The following is a 17,137-nucleotide window of genomic DNA, read 5'->3' on the forward strand; positions in this document are numbered from 1 at the left end:
AGGTGAACCTGTGAGGTTTTGGATATACTTGGTTCTTACTGTAAGTTAAATGGACCAGCACAGGATTTTGGACAGAAAAGTAACGTGGAACACTTTAGATTTTAAGGGATAATTCTACGTTAAGAGTAGTCCCAAGTACACCAATGTTAGCAGCAAGAACCTCAATCTGAAGATTCTGTCTGACTCCATGTAAGAGATGATGGTGACTTATACCAGGGTGGCAACAATGAAGGTCACAGGAAGAGGCCAAACTCTGGATATATTTTAAAAGTAGAGCCATCAGAATTTCCAGATAGGATGATGCGTTTTTACTCACGTGGAATGCGGAGTGAAAGAGAAGTGAGTCAGGTGAGGTAGAGTTTTAGTTTGTACAACTGAGGTAGAGCAAGAGAGATTGGAGATTATAGCCCATCAAAGTAGAAGGTAAGATCTGTAGGTGGATATCTGACCTGTTTCAGAGGTTCTGGAACCTTTAGATGAAGGGACCCAGCTGGAAGAGAGAGGAGGTCCTCGAGGGTACCCTGCCCTCTAGCTCCCTTCATGCCTTTCTCTAGTTTTCGTCTACAATAGCTGAAGGTCAGTCATTAGGCCCTATTGCACAGGTCCAACACAGCATGAACTGAACCCTTTGAAACCCGGAGTCAAATTAAATCTTTTCTTAAACTGTTCATGTCATGTGTTTGGCCATAGCAACAAAAAGTAATATAATCTTCCTTCTTTCCAAATCTGTCCCACACCCCAGCCCTAGGTAACTACTAATGGAATCATAACATGATAGGTGTCTGCTTTCACTCAAGATGATGTTTGCAAGGTTCATTCATGCTTTGCATCAGCTCGGTATGCCCTTTTTACTGCTGAGTAATATGTCATTGTATTTGATATACCATGTTTTAATTATCCATTATAAACATAGGAACATTTGAGTTCTTTCCAATTGGGATCAAAATAAATAATGCCATTGTGAATATTTCTAAGTTTTAGTGATAACATATATATGCATCTCTTCTCATTTCTCTCATTATTTCCTTTCTTTTTTTTTTTTTTTTTTTTTTTTTTTTTGTGAGACAAGGTTTCTTTCTGAAGCTCTGGCTGTCCTGGAACTCACTCTGCAGACCAGGCTGTCCTCAAACTCAGAGATCCACCTGCCTCTGCCTCCTCAGTGCTGGTATTAAATGTCACCACTGCTCAGGTGTGCATTTCTCTTGAGTATATGAGTCAAATTCATGGGTCATATGGTAAGATTGTTTTTTTTTCCTTTTATTTAAATATATTTTTTTCCACATAATATATTCTCATTATGTTTTCCCCTTCCTATATTCCTTCTACTTACCCTCCACCTCCTCTCCCATCTGGATCCATCCTTTTCTGTCATTCATTAGAAAACAAACAGGTACTGGGCAGTGGTGGTATATGGACTTTAATCCCAGAATTTGGAAGGCAGAGGCAGGTGGAGCTCAGTGAGTTGGAGACCAGCCTGGTTCCAGAACAAGCAAATTCCAGGGCAGCCAGGACTGTTACACAGAGAAACCATGTCTCAAAAAACAAAACAAACAAACAAAAAAAAAAAAAGAAAGAAGAAAAGGAAGTAAACAGGCTTCTAATTAATAAAATATATAAAACAATACTCTAGCACATTGGAATTGGACTAAACAAACAGAAGGTAAAGAGCCAAAGATAAGGTACAACAAGCTGAGACCAACTCACTTCCACACTCGGGAATCCCATAAACACAATAAACTGGAAGTCATAATATATATACAGAGGACCTGGTACAGACCTGTGCAGGCTTGTACATGCTGCTGCCGTCTGTGTTCATATGCGCTTTGTTCATGATGATTTAGTTCATGTGAACTTTGTTCATTTCTGTTTAGATGACTCTGTTTTCTTGGTGTTCTCCATACTTTCTGGCTCTCACACTTTATTTCCCTCCTCTTCGACACATGTCCATGAGCTCTGAAAGGAGGGATTTGATAGAGACATCCCATATAGGGCTGAATGTTCCCAAGTTCTTTCATTACCTGCATAATATCTGGCTGTGGGTCTCTAATCCCATCTGCTGCAGGAGCAAGACACTGATCTATGAGTATAGCAGAGTGTCATTAGGAGCCATTTTATTGCTACAGTTTTTTGTTTGTTCATTTGTTTGAACAGTAGTATTTGGTTTTACCTTAGGTCCTTGTGCTGTCTAATCTCAGATTCATGGTCACCCAAACTGTGTTGGGTATGGGTTCAACCTTGTGGAGGGGGCTTTCAGTCAAATCAGATTGTGGTTGATTACTATGCTGGTTTGAATAATGGCCCCTGTAGTCTCATATTTGAATGCTTAGCCATAAAGGAGTGTCACTATTAGGAGGTGCAGCCTCCTTGTTGGGGTAGGCCATGTTGGAGGAAGCATATTGGGAGATGGGCTTTGTAGTTTCAAATGCTGATGCCAAGTCTCTATCTTTCTGCTGCCTGCCAATCCAGAAGTAGAACTCTAGGCTCTTTTCTAGCACCATGATTCCTACTGTGATGATAATGGACTAAAGCTCTCAGCCTATAAGCCAGCCCCAATTTCATATTTTCCTTTAAAAAGGTGTCTTGGTGGTCATGGTATCTCCCATAGCAATAGAAACCCTAACAAGACATTTATTCCCACAAATGTTGTACCACCCATTGCCCTAGCAGGACAATCCTGCAGACAGGACAGCATTGTAATCAAAGGGTTTTTGGCTGGCTGGTGCTTACATTTCTGTTTTGCTAGCATTCAGAGTGATGAAGGCTCTATGTAGGAACCAGCTCAATTTCTCCATTTCAATGAGTTGTGTAAGTGTTGTCTTTAGCAATGGAGCCTTGCTGCCAGTTTGTAGAGAAAAATCTATAGTCCTAGACTGTTTAGGGAATTCCCATTGGACCCCTTTGGCCAAGAACTTAATTAGATGTAACTGGGTCCCAATCCTGGAAATATCATTTGGTGACAATAAATGTTAAGTTGGGATTCAGACTCTTCCTTTATTTGGCAATTTCATTTAGCTCACTTTCATATGTGTATATATTTTAGAAAATTTCTACTGTTTTAGGTTTCCCCTCCCCCTCCCTCTTTATTCTCCCACCCAGCAACCTCCCAGTCTATAACTATTCTATTTCCCCTTCATAATGAGATCTATCTATTCCCCTAATCCCTTACTCTGTGGATCTATGGATTGTATCTTGGTTATCATTGACAGCTAATGTCTACATATAAGTTGATACATGCCACATTTGTTTTTCTGTGTGTGAAATACCTCACTCAGGATGATTTCTTTTTTAGTTTTATCCATTTTACCTGCAAATTTAATGATGTCATTTTTTGTTTTTTTTTGTTTTTTGTTTTTTTTTTGTTTTGTTGTTTTGTTTTGTTTCAAGACAGGGTTTCTTTGTGGAGCTTTGGAGCCTGTCCTAGAACTCACTCTGTAGACCAGACTGGTCTTCAATTCATAGCAATCAGCTTACCCTCTGCCTCCTTAGTACTGTGATTAAAGTGTGTACAACTACTGACCAATAGCTGATATTTTTTTAATGACTGAGTCATACTCTGCTGTATAAATGTACTACATTTTCTTTATTCATCTGTTGAAGGACATCTAGCTTGTTTCAGGTTTCTGCTATTATGGTGAGCATTGATAAGGTGTTTCTGTAGTAGATGTAGAATCTACAGTATATGTCCAATAGTGGTACAGGTGAATCTTGAGGTAAATTGTTTTCAGCCTTTTGAGGAACCATCACACTGAATCCCATAGTAGCTTCAGTAGTTTTCACTTCAATCAGAAATTAATAAATGTCTCCCTTACCCCAAATCCTCACCAGCATAACTTATGTTATTGATCTTGGCCATTCTACTGGATTAAGAAGAAATCTCAATATAGTTTTGATTTGCATTTTTCTGATGCCTAAGGAAGTTAAACATTTAAATGGTTCTCAGCCCTTTGAGTTTCCACTTTCAAAAAGTCTGTTAAGATCTGTACTTCAGATTTTAACTGGGTTATATATTGTCTTGATATGTAGTTTCTTGAATTGTTTATGTATATTTTGGATATTATTCCTTTATCAGATGTAGAGTTGATAAAAATCTTTTCCCATTCTGTAGGCTGCTGCTTTGTCCATTTGATGGTGTCCTTTGCCTTACAGAAGCTTTTCAGTTTCATTTCCTATTTATTAATTGTTGATCTTACTTTCTGTGCTAATGATGTTCTGCTCAGAAAGTTTTCCTATGGCAATGAGTTCATGTCTATTTACCACATTCTCATCTATCAGGCTCAGTGAGTCTGGTTTTGTGTTTAGGTCTTTGATCCATTTGTAGTTGAGTTTTGTGCAGGGTGATATAAATGAGTCTGTTTGGATTCTTCTGCATGCTGACATCCAGTTAAGCCAGCACCATTTGTTGAAGATGCTTTCTTTTCCCCATTGTATAGTTTTTGATTCTTTGTCAAAAATCGGGTGTCCATATGAATGTGGAAATCCACATTCTGGGTCTTCATTTTTATTCTGTTGATCAGTGTGTCTATTTTGTGCCAATACAATGTTTTTATTATTATGCCTCTGTAGTTCAAATTAAAATCAAAGATAGTACTACATCCTACAGTTTTTAGTTTTTGTTTTGTTTTTATTGTTGAGGGCTGTTTTAGCTATGTTAAGTTTTTGTGTTTGCATATGAAGCTGAAAATTGCCCTTTCAAGATCTGTGAAGAATTGTGTTGAAATTTTCATGGAGATTGCACTGAATCTGTAGATTGCTTTTGGTACAATGGTCATTTTCCCTATATTAATCCTAGTGATTTGTGAGCTTGGGAAATCTCTCCATCTTCTGATATTTTCTGCAGTTTCTTTCTACAGGGTCTTAAAGGGTTTTTGTTTTGTTTTGTTTTTATCATATAGGTCTTTCTCTTGCTTGGTTAGAGTTACTCCAAGATATTTTGTATTATTTGCAGCTATTGTGAAAGGTGTTGTTTGTTTCCCTGATGTCTTTCTTAGTCTGTTTGTCATTTGTGTATAGGAGGGCTACTGGTTTTTGTGATATAATTTTGTATGCTGCTACTGAAATGACTAAATTGGCACAAGGGGTCTGGAGAGAAGGTTCAGTGGTTAAGAGCACTTGACTCCTCTTCCAGAGGTGCTGAATTCAGTTTCCAATACCCACATGGTGGTTTACAACCATCTATAATAGGATCTGATGCCTTCTTCTTGTGTGCATGAAGACAGAGCACAGATACATGAACAAATAAATCTTAAAAATAAAGTTTCCAGAAATGCAGGCTTTTTATGAGTTAGCCTAGGAAAAGAAAAGTATCTCTGCTATGGGAGGACATGTTCCAGATAAAGTTATTAGAGGCAACTAGTAATTCAAATGAAGACACCAAGTTCTCAGCACAATGGGTATTTATTTGCCCTAGAGGGGCACAGGGCAGGCATAAGAGACAAAGACAGGATACAAAGGACAAGACAGAAGGGAAAGGAACAAGGGAGAGGAGGAAGGAATATTTTCCCCTAGTGACAAAGATGTGGTCCATAATTAAAGAACAGTTTCTAAGGGGAAAAAGGAAACCCCATGTTAGTATGAAATGGTTTGTTTTGAATGGGCATGTTAATTTGAGTAGCCAAAAGGGGCTTTTGATTGCTGAACTTCAATACTTTGATAGCTAGACCTTGGTGGTCAACCTAAGGATAAAGAAATGTCCAAATAAGGGAATAGACCTTGGTGGCTTGTTTTAGAAATGTAATCTGACTTTTTGTTTTGTTTTGTTTTTAGCAAGGGAGAGAGGGGTTAGCTGGGTGATGGTGGTACATGTCTTTAATCCCAGCACTCTGGAGACAGAGACAGGCTGATCTCTATGAGTTTGAGACCAGGCTTGTTTTACAGATCAAGTTTCAAGACAACCAAGGCAACACAGAGAAACCCTGTCTCAAAACAAAAACAAAAACCTTTAGGCACCATGTTTTCAGTGCTCAGGAATGCTAGAGTCCTTCAGCTATTTTGCTTAAAGTATTTACTAGCTGTAGGAGTTTCCCAGGGGAATTTTTCAGGTCACTTATGTATACTATCATGTCATCTACAAATAAAAATATTTTGACTTCTTCCTTTCCAGTTTATTTCCCTTTGTTGTCTTACTGCTTATTCCAGTTGTCTTATTGCTATAACTAAGACTTCAAGTATTATTTTGAGGTATGGAGTGGACAAACTTGTCTTGATCCTGATATAAGCAGAATAGCTTTCTCTTCATTAAGTTGATGTTGGCTCTCATTGTGTTGTAAACTGCCTTTATTATTTGATATATCTCCCTTGCATCCCTAATCTCTCCAGAACTTTTATCATGAAGGGGTGTTAGACTTTGTCACAGGTCTTTTTTGGCAAATAATGAGATGATCACGTGGCTTTTGGCTTTCAGTTTATTTGTAGAGTGCATAACATTTGTCGATTTACATATGTTGCGCTATTCTTGCATCTGTGAGATGAAGTTTACTTGATCATGGTGGCTGATCTTTTTTATGTGTTCTTGGATTTGATTTCCAAGTATTTTTGCATTTGTGTTCATAAGGGGAATTGGTCTGTAATTCTCTTTCTTTTTTCAGTCTTTCTGAGTATTAGGGTAATTGTGGTCCCTTACAAAGAACTGGGCAATGTTCCTTCTGTTTCTATTTTGTGGAATAATTTGAGGAGTATTGTCATTAAGTTTTCTTTGAAAGTCTGATAGAATTCTGTGGGAAAACCATCTGGCCCTGAGCTTTTGTTTGTTCATTTGTTTGTTTTGCTTGGACAGATTTCAGCTGTTGTTTCTATCTTACTGGGGCTTATAGATTGGTTTTAATTACTTACCTAATGTTGCTTTAACTTTAATAAGTGGAATATATCCAGAAAATTATCTATTTCTTTTACATTTCCAATTTGGTAGAGTTTTCAAAGTTTGTCCATATGATTTTTTGGATTTCCTCAGAGTCTGTTGTGTCCCTCTTTTCATTTCTGATTTTGTATATTTGGATATTCTCTCTCTGCCTTTTAGTTGATTTGTATAAGGTTTTGTTGGTGCTAGTGATTTTCTCAAAGAACCAAGTCTTTGTTTCATTGATTCTTGGTATTTTTGTTTGTTTCTGTCTTATTCGTTTTAGCCCTCAGTTTGATTATTTCTTGCCATCTTCCCCTTTTATGTATGATTTCTTCTTTTTGTTCTAGAAATTACAGTTGTGCTGTTAAGTTACTAGTCTGAGCTCTCCAGTTGTTTTGTTTTTGTTGTTGTTGTTTTGAGTTTTTGTTTTTTATGTAGGCACTTAGTGCTATGAACTTGCTTCATTGTCTCCCATAAGTTTGGGTGTGCTGTGTATTTATTTTCTTTCAATTCTAGGAAGCCTTTCATTTCTTTCTTGGCCCATTTTTCATTCATTAGTTATTTGTCCAGTTTTCATAAGTCTGTGAGCTTTCTGTTATTTTTGTTATTGACATCCAGCTTTAACCTATGGCTGTCAGATAGGATGCATGGTGTTATTTCAGTTTTTTTAGCATCTGTTGAGGCTTGCTTTGTGTCTAAATATCTGGTCAATTTTGGAGAGAGTTCCATGTCCCCATGAAAAGAAGGTATATTGTTTTGTGTTTGGGTGAAATATTCTCCAAACATCTACTACGTCTGTTTATAATGCCAGTTAGCTTCAGCATTTCTCTGCTTATTTTTTGTCTGAATGACCTGTCTATTGGTGACAGTGGGATATTGAGGTCACCCATTGTCACTGTGAGAGGAGTTACAATGTTATTTAAGGGTTACTTTTAGGAATATGGGTGTCTTTGAGTTTGGTATCTAGGTGTTGAGAATACAAGTGTTGTCTTGAATTTTTCCTTTGATGAGTATGGAGTGTCCTTCTCTATCTCTTCTGAATAGTTTTGATTTGAAGGTCCATTTGCTTGGAGGGGGATTGCCGGGTCCTGTGGTAAACTAATTCACATTTTCCTGAGGAACCGCCATACTGATCTCCAAAATGGCTGTATGAGTTTATACTCCCCCCAGCAGTGGAGGAGTGTTCCCCTTTCTCCACATCCTCTCCAGCATGAGTTGTCATTGGTGTTTCTAATTTTATCCATTCTGGCAGGAGTAAGATTGTATCTCCAAGTTGTTTTGATTTGCATTTCCCTGATAGCTAAGGATGTTGAGCACTTTCTTAAGTGTCTTCCAGCCTTTCTGATTTCCTCTATTGAGAATTCTTTCTTCAGTTCTGTACCCCATTTTTAATAGGGTTATTTGGTGTTTTGTTGACTAATTTATTGAGTTCTTTGTATATTTTGGAGATCAGCCCTTTGTCGGATATAGGATTGGTGAAAATCTTTTCCCAGTCTGTGGGCTGCCATTTGGTCTTGTCCACTGTGTCCTTTGCCTTACAGAAGCTTCTAAGTTTGAAGAGGTCCCATTTATTAATTGTTGCTCTCAGTGTCTATGCCCCTGGAGTTATGTTCAGGAAGCGGTCTCCTATACCAATTTGTTCAAGGGCACCTCCTACTTTCTCTTCTAAGAGGTTCAGTGTGGCTGGATTGATGTTGAGGCCTTTGATCCATTCGTGCATGGCGACAGACATGGGTGTATCTGCAGTCTTGTACACACCCTCATCCAATTGTGCCAGCACCATTTGTTGAAGATGCTGTCCTAGCCCCATTGTATTCATTTAGCTGTTTGTCGAAAATCAGGTGTTCATAGGTGTGTGGGTTAATATCAGGATTTTCAATTCGATTCCATTGGTCTACCTGTCTATTTTTGTGCCAATACCAGGCTGCTTTCAAAACTATAGCTCTGTAGCAGAGCTTAAAGTCAGGACTGGTGATGCCTCCTGAAGTTCTTTTATTGTATAGTGTTGTTTTGGCTATCCTGGGTCTTTTGTTTTTCCATATAAAGTTGATTATTATCCTTTCAAGGTCAGTGAAGAATTGTGGTGGGATTTTAATGGGGATTGCATTGAATCTATAGATTGCTTTTGGCAAGATTGCCATTTTTACTATGTTTATCCTACCTATCCAAGAGCATGGCAGATCTTTCCATTTTCTGGTATCTTCTTTAATTTCTTTCTTTAGAGCCACAAAGTTCTTATTATATAGGTCTTTTGCTTGTTTGGTAAGCATTACACCAAGATACTTTATGTTGCTTGTGGCTATTGTATAGGGTGATGTTTCTCTGATTTCTTTCTCTATCTCTTTGTCCTCTGAAAAAAGTAGGGCTACTGATTTTTTTGGGTTTATCTTGTATCCTGCTAGTTTGCTGAAGGTGTTTATCAGCTGTAGGAGTTCCCTGGTAGAGTTTATTGGGTCGCTTATGTAAACTATCATATCATCTGCAAATAGAGACAGTTTGACTTCTTCCTTTCCAATTTGGATCCCCTTGATCTCCTTTTGTTGTCTCATAGCTTTAGCTAGAACTACAACTATGATGTTGAAGAGTTTTGGAGAGGACATCCTTGTATTGTTCCTGATTTTAGAGGAATCGGCTTAAGTTTCTCTCCATTCAGTTTGATGTTGGCAGTTGGTTTGCTGTATATTGCTCTTATTATGTTTAGGTATGTTCCTGTTATCCCTGATCTCTCCAAGACCTTTATCATGAAAGGGTGTTGAATTTTGTCGAAGGCTTTTTCCGCATCTAGGGAGATGATCATATGGTTTTTCTTTTTCAGTTTGTTTATATGGTGGATCACGTTGATAGATTTTCGTATGTTAAACCATTCCTGCCTACTTGGTTATGGTGGATGATTTCTTTGATGTATTCTTGAATTCGGTTTGCCAGTATTTTATTGAGTATTTTTCATCGATATTCATCAGGGATATAGGTCTGTAGTTTTCTTTCTTAGTAGTGTCTTTGTGAGGCTTGGGTACCAAGGTTATTGTAGCCTCATAAAAACAGTTTGGCAGTGAACCTTCTGGTTGTTTTTTTTTTTTTTTTTTTTGTGGAACAATTAGAGGAGTATTGGTATTAGTTCTTCCTTGAATATCTGGTAGAATTCTGCACTGAAGCCATCTGGCCCTGGACTTTTTTTGGTTGGAAGGCTTTCGATGACTGCTTCTATTTCATTGTGGGTTATAGGTCTATTTAAGTTGTTTGTTCTTGATTTAATTTTGGTAAGTGATAGTTATCCAAAAATTTGACCATTTCCTCTAAATTTTCAATTTTTGTGGAATACAGATTTTCAAAGTATGACCTGAAAATTGTCTGGATTTCCTCTGTTCCCCTTTTCGTTTCTGATTTTGTTAATTTGCATGTTTTCTCTCTGCTTTTTCATTATTTTGGATAAAGGTTTGTCTATCTTGCTGATTTTCTCAAAAAACCAACTCTTTGTTGCATTGATTTTTTTGTGTTGTTTTCCTGGTTTCTATTTTGTTGATTTCAGACCTCAAGTTGATTATTTCCTGGCATGTACTCCTACGGGGTGAGTTTGCTTCTCTTTGTTCTAAGGCTTTCAGTTGTGCTGTTAATTCTCTTATGTGACTATCCTCTGTTTTCTTCATATGGGCACTTAGTGCAATGAACTTCCCTCGTAGCACTGCTTTCAAAGTGTCCCATAAGTTCGGGTATGTTGTGTCCTCATTCTCATTGAATTTTAGAAACTCCTTAATTTCTTTATTTCTTCTTTGACCCAGGAGTGGTGCAATTGCACATTGTTCAGTTTCCATGAGTTTGCAGGTTTTCTGCTATTTGTGTTGTTGTTGAATTCCAATTTTAAAGCATGGTGGTCCGATAAGATACACGGGACTATTCCAATTCTCTTGTATCTGTTGTGGTTTGTCATGCCACCTATTATGTGATCAATTTTAGAGACGGTTCCATGTGCAGCAGAGAAGAAGGTATATTCTTTTGTGCTTGGATGAAATGTTCTATAGATGTCTGTTAAACCCAGTTGAGACATAACTTCTGTTAGTTCTTTTCTTTGTTGAGTTTCTGATTGGTGGTCCTGACTAGTGTTGAGAGTTGTGTGTTGAAGTCTCCCACTATTAAGTGTATGAGGTTTTATTTGAGATTTGAGTTTTAGTAGCATTTCTTTATGAATGTGTGTGCCTTTGTGTTTGGAGCATAGATGTTCAGAACTGAGACTTTGTATTGATGGATTTCTCCTGTGATGAATACAAAATGATCATCTTCATCTCTTTTGATTAATTTTGGTTTGAAGTCTAACTTGTTAGATATTAGGATAGCCACACCTCCTTGCTTCTTGGTTCCATTTGATTGGAAGATCTTTTCCCAACCCTTTACCCTGAGGTAATGTCTATCTTTGAAGTTTAGCTGTGTTTCTTGTATGCAGCAGAAGGATGGATTCTGTTTTCCTATCCATTCTGTTAGCCTGTGTCTTTTTATAGGTGAATTAAGACCATTAATGTTGAGGGTGAGTAAGGACCATTGATTGTTCATGCTTCTTTGTTTTAAGTTTGTTGTTGGCAGTGGTATTGTGAATATATTTGTCCTGCTTTACCCTTGGTTTCTGGTGTAGTTAGATTATCTGTTGCATACATTTTTGTGGGCTAGTTACCTTCCTTGGATTGGAGTTTTCCTTCTAATACTTTCTGTAGGGCTGGATTTGTAGATACGTATTGGGGAAATCTGGTTTTGTCATTAAATATCTTGTTTTCTCCATCTGTAGTGATTGATAGTTTTGGTGGGTATAGTAGCCTGGGCTGGTATCCGTGTTCTCTTAATACTTGTAGAACATCTATCCAGGACCTTCTGGCCTTGAGGGTTTCCATGGAGAAGTCAGGTGTAATTTTGATAGGTCTGCCTTTATAAGTTACCTGTCCTTTTTCCTTCGCTGCTCTTAATATTCTTCCTTTATTCTGTATGCTAGGTGTTTTGATTCTTATATGTCGAGGGGTCTTTTTTCTTTGGTCCAGCCTATTTGGTGTTTGGTATGCTTCTTGTCATGTCCTTCAGATTGGGAAAGTTTTCCTCAATGATTTTGTTGAATATGTTTTCGGCACCTTTGAGCTGGGCTTCCTCACCTTCCTATATGCGTATTATTCTTAGGTTTGGCCTTTTCACAGTGTTTCACATTTCCTAGATGTTTTGTGTTAGGTATTTGTTGGATTTATGATTTTCTTTGGTTGATGAATCTATTTCTTTTAGTTTATCTTCTGTACCTGAGATTCTCTCTTCCATCTCTTGAATTCTGTTGGTTATGCTTGCATCTGTTGTTCCCGATCTTTTGCCCAGTTTTTCTATTTCCAGCATTCCTTCCGTTTGTGTTGCCTTTATTTTCTCTATTTCAGTTTTCAAGTCTTGAACCGTTTCCTTCACCTGCTTAATTGTTTTTTCTTGGCTTTCTTTACTTTCTTTACCTTCCTTAAGGAATTTGTTCATTTCTTCCACTTTTTTTGTTTGTTTTTTCCTCTATTTCTTTAAGGGATTTTCTCACATCTTCTTTGACGGCCTCTATCATTTTTATGATGGTAATTTTTAAGTCGTACCCTTCTACTTCATCTTCCTTGTTGTTGTGTTCCATTCTAGTTGGAGTAGATTCCCTAGATTCTGGTGGTGTCATGCTTGTCTTTCTGTTGTTAGGTGTTTTCTTGTATTGGCATCTTCCCATAGCTTCTTCCAGTAGGTGTTGGTGGGGTCTCTCCCTCTCTCTATGGTATTTCCCCGGTGGGCTTATGTGGGTCAGAGGTTCAATATCTGTAGCTCTGTGTGGTCCAAACTCTCTATGAGGTCTCTCCAGAGGCAGGGGCCTGGGGATGGGGTCAGCGATGTGGATCCAGTAGAATATGCCTGCAGGAACTCAGAATGGTCCTGCAGAGTTAGGCGGATCTCTGGGAGGGGCCTGGGACTCCAGCAGAGGACCAGCAATGGGGAGGTCGGAGACCAAGTAGGTAGAAATTATGGGTGGTCCAACGTGGATAGGCAGGTCTCCTGTGTTTAGAGCAGCTCAGAGATGTTCCCTGAAGTTGTGTGGACTGTTGGCTCCACCCTCTGTCCCAGTGCTCAACCAGAGTGGTGGGACTGTGGGAAGGGTATGGCACAGGGTGGGGGGTGCAAGCTCGTGGTAGGGGTGGGGGTATATCAAAGCTCCAAGCGTGCTCTTGATGGGGACAGGATACAGGAGTAGGGGGATCCGGGGCCAACCCACGGAGTTAGGGGGGAGGGGGATGGTGTAGGGGGGAGAGGCTGCCCCAATTTGGCCCAGACTCACCTCTAGCCAAGGGCTGGCGGAAGAGGTTTTCGGTTTTTTGTTTTGTTTTTGTTTTTGTTTTTCATGTAATATCTTATTTTCTCCACATACTGTGATGGGCATAGCATTGGGCAAACTTAGATGGGCATAGTAATCTGGGTTGGCATCTGTGATTTTTTAGAGCCTGTAGAACATCTGTTTAGGCTCTCCTGGCTTAGAGTCTCCATTGAAAAGTAAGGTGTTGAAGGAAGGAAGGAAGGAAGGAAGGAAGAAAAGAAGGAAGAAAGAAGAAAGAAAACTCTGCTAATCTAATATGTCTGCCTTTATTTGTTACTTGCTCTTTTTCCCTTGCAGCTTTTATTATGGTTTGATTATTATATGCCAAGGGGACTTTCTTTTCCCGTCCAGTCTATTTGATGTTCTGTATGTTTCTTGGATCTTGATAGGCATCTTCTTATTTAGGTAAAGGAAATTTTCTTCTTTGATTTTGTTAAAACTATTGCCTGTACCTTTGATCTGGGTATCTTCTCCTTTCTCTATTCCTATTTGAAAGAAAAAATGAGGACATGATGCTCTCAGGTAAGGTTTCGGGGAAGGTTGATTGTAGATATGAAGGAGAAAATAACCAGATGTTCCTGAAGAGTCCAGACTAAACTGAGCCAGCAGACTGAACCAGGCCATGAGAAGAGAGAGAAGAAGGAAAGAGAGAGGAAGAGATGAGAGCAAGAGAGGAGGGGCTAAGAAAGGAGCCAGGGACCAAGTGTCCAAGAGTGAGCCAAGAGACCTAGAGGAGAACCAAGAGTCCAAGAGAGCATGTAAGCCAAAATGGTTGACTTAGGAAAAGAGAAGCTAGAGAAAGGGAAGTAAAGCTCAGGGGCTGGAGACATCAGGATAATAGGGGACAGTGTATGCTAGTCAGGATGACCCTGTTACTGGTACTTGTAACAGTGAGAGCTGATTGGGGAACCTGGTGGCCAGGGTTCACTTTGATATGTTAAATAGGCACCTCACTTAGCCATTTGTCTGGGGTGTCTTTGAGACCTCACACTATTATTCTTAGATTTGGCTTTTCATAATGTTACTTATTTTCTGATGTTTTGTACCAGGATTTTTTAGATTTAATATTTTCTTTGAGGTATCCATTTCCTCTATCATCTTTAGTGAGTTTTTCTTTTAGATTCCTAAATCTATCTTCCTTCCTTCCTTCCTTCCTTCCTTCCTTCCTTCCTTCCTTCCTTCCTTCCTTCCTTCCTTCCTTTTTCTTCCTGAACAGAGGTCTCACTATGTAGCTCTGGCTGTCCTGGATCCTGGAACTCACTTCTGTAGACCAGGCTGCCCTTTCCCTCACCTGTTTTTCCCCCCTTTGGTTTTTCAAGCCAGGGTTTCACTGTATTGCTTTGGAGTCTGGCCTCGAACTTACAGAGATCCACCTGCCTCTGCCTCCCTAGTGCTGGGATGAAAGGCGTGCACCACCAACACCTGGCCAGGCTGCCCTCAAACTCACAGATATCTGCCTCTGCATGCACCGCTAAGGCCAGTCTCAAATTTCTAATATTTTCATCTCTCAATTTCCAACAGTTTGGGTTTTCTTTATTAACTTTATTTCTACTTTAAGGTCTTAAAGTGTTTTATTCATTTCCTTCCACTGTTTTATTTGTGTTTTCATGGATTTCTTTAAGTTATTTTATTCCTTTCCTCTTTAAGAACTTTTATCAGCTGGGCATTGATGGTGAATGCCTTTAATCACAGCACTTGGGGCCAGGCGTTGGTGGAGAACGCCTTTAATCCCAGCACTAGGGAGGCAGAGGCAGGTGGATCTCCGTGAGTTCAAGGCCAGCCTGGTCTACAGATGGAGTTCCAGGACAGATGAGGTTTCACAGAGAAACCCTGTCTCAAATGAACAAAAAACTCTTATCATATTCATAAAGGATATTTTAAGGTCTTTGTCTTATGCTTCAGCTGTGATGCAATACTGAGGGCCTGCTGTGGTAGGGTTGTTAGGCTCTAGTGGAGCCAATAGTCAACCATCCTAGTTGGGTTTTTTTTTTTTTTTTTTTTATGCTGGCATCTAAGCATTTGGGTTTGGGAAGATTGTAATTCTGTGTGCTGATATCTGGTGAGCATTTTGTTTCTTGGTTTCTATTGTCCTCCCTAGTTCTTAGAAGAATGTGTTGCCTGGTAGAAAATTCTTTCTGGATCCAGAATGGTGTGGCCACTGAGGGTTCCAGATAAAATGTATGTCAAGTATTGGGAGCTGACACTTAGGAATGGGGATGGACTGGACAAGGGGGTGTGACTGAGAGGGTCCACAGGAAGGAGGAAAATAGTGGTCTATTAAGTACCCCAAGAATGGGGGCAGAGTGAGGAGTGACAGCAGCAGGTGGTCTGCTGCAGAGCTGGGGATGACAATGTCGGATTGGGTTAGGAGGAACTGAGGGAAAGGTGAAGATCTGTTTTTAACTATTTTAATAACTACCAGGATGATTTCCATAAGGACCAAACCCCTTTACACTTTCAGTGAAACAATTCCAGTTTCTCCACATACTCACCAACACTTTCAGTAATCTTTTTTAGCCATCTTGGTGGATATGAAGTGATAACATATGATTGTAGTTTTACTTTGCCTTTTTCTAGTGAGTAATAATGTTGAGCATCTTCACATAGTTATGGACTACCTTTAAAGAAATATATTTTCAGATCTTACCCCTTTTTAAATTAGATTGTATCAGGTTGTTTTGTTTTATAATTGAGACAAGGCATCTTATATTCCAGGCTGGCCTTGTAGTCAAGGGTGTTCTTAAAGTTCTGAATCTCATCCTGGAAGAGCCTGAGTACTCATGTCCAATTTATATGGTAATCTGTGCATGCTAGGTAAGTGGTAAGCAGTGGAGTTATATCCTCAGTCCTCAAGGTGATGTTTCTTTTTGTTACTGAGGTTTTACATGTTTGGAACACAATTCCTTTTCAAAATTACAGTGTTCAAATGTCTTCATTTGTAGGATGCCTTATCACTCGCTTAATAGGATCCTTTCAAGTTTGTAACCCTTGACTCATCCTTCTCTTAGGTCCTTCACTGTACACCACCCAGTTAGTCACAGCCTGGCTGGTTCTTTAAGACACTTTAAGTGTCTGAAGTATACCCTCACCACCCCCATCTGTAAATCCCTTGTTATTTCTCGCCTGAGGTAAGGTGGCCTCTGACTCTTACTTTCTATCCCCGACCCTGACTTCCCCACAATTACTTCTTCAGCTCCTTCCAGAAGGATATATAGAACCACATCCTACCAGGCCAAATCTCTGCTGTTCTTAGCTTGTCCCAAAGGTAATTATATCTAGGATCTTTTTTTTTAAAGCTCTAAATTCCACCTACATCCACAGTCTGGGTACAGAAGGAGTCTCTCCTGGAAGTCAGCAAGTATGTTCCTAGTAACTTCCCAGACCCCAGGGTATTCCTCTTCTCAAAGTGGTTTGGCCTAGGACAATAGTTCTGAAGTAAGGATGATTATGTCCGCATGAAACATTCGGCTATATATATATAGTTTAAGTTGTTTGGGGAAGGAAGGATTCTGTCAACTAATGTCAGAGAGAGGCTGTGAAACATCCCACAATGCATTGGGCAACCCTCCCACCCACCTCCAAAAAGGGATTACTAGCCCTGCATATCAATCCTGACCAATTGAGAAAGTTTGACCTAGGAGATAAGGTACAAACTTCTGCATTGGAGTCCTGCCAGTTAGACTGCAACACAATCCAGTATCTACTGTTTTGCCAGAAACACCCCAAACCTCATGGCTTAAAAAAAGAATTAAACTGGCCAGTGTGGTGTAGGGCTGTAATTCCAGCACTCAGATAATGGAGGCTGGAGGATTGAAAGTTTGAGGCCAGTCTAAGTTATATAGTTCAACCCTCTCTCAAACAAAATAACCCTAAGATTTATTATATTTTAAGATTCTGTGGGTGGATGGTACATTTCTTGTTGGTTGTTTTTGTTGCTTGGGTTCTCTGTAGAG

This window comes from Phodopus roborovskii, unplaced genomic scaffold, assembly GCF_943737965.1.
Source record: "Phodopus roborovskii unplaced genomic scaffold, PHOROB, whole genome shotgun sequence".
Lineage (NCBI taxonomy): Eukaryota > Metazoa > Chordata > Mammalia > Rodentia > Cricetidae > Phodopus > Phodopus roborovskii.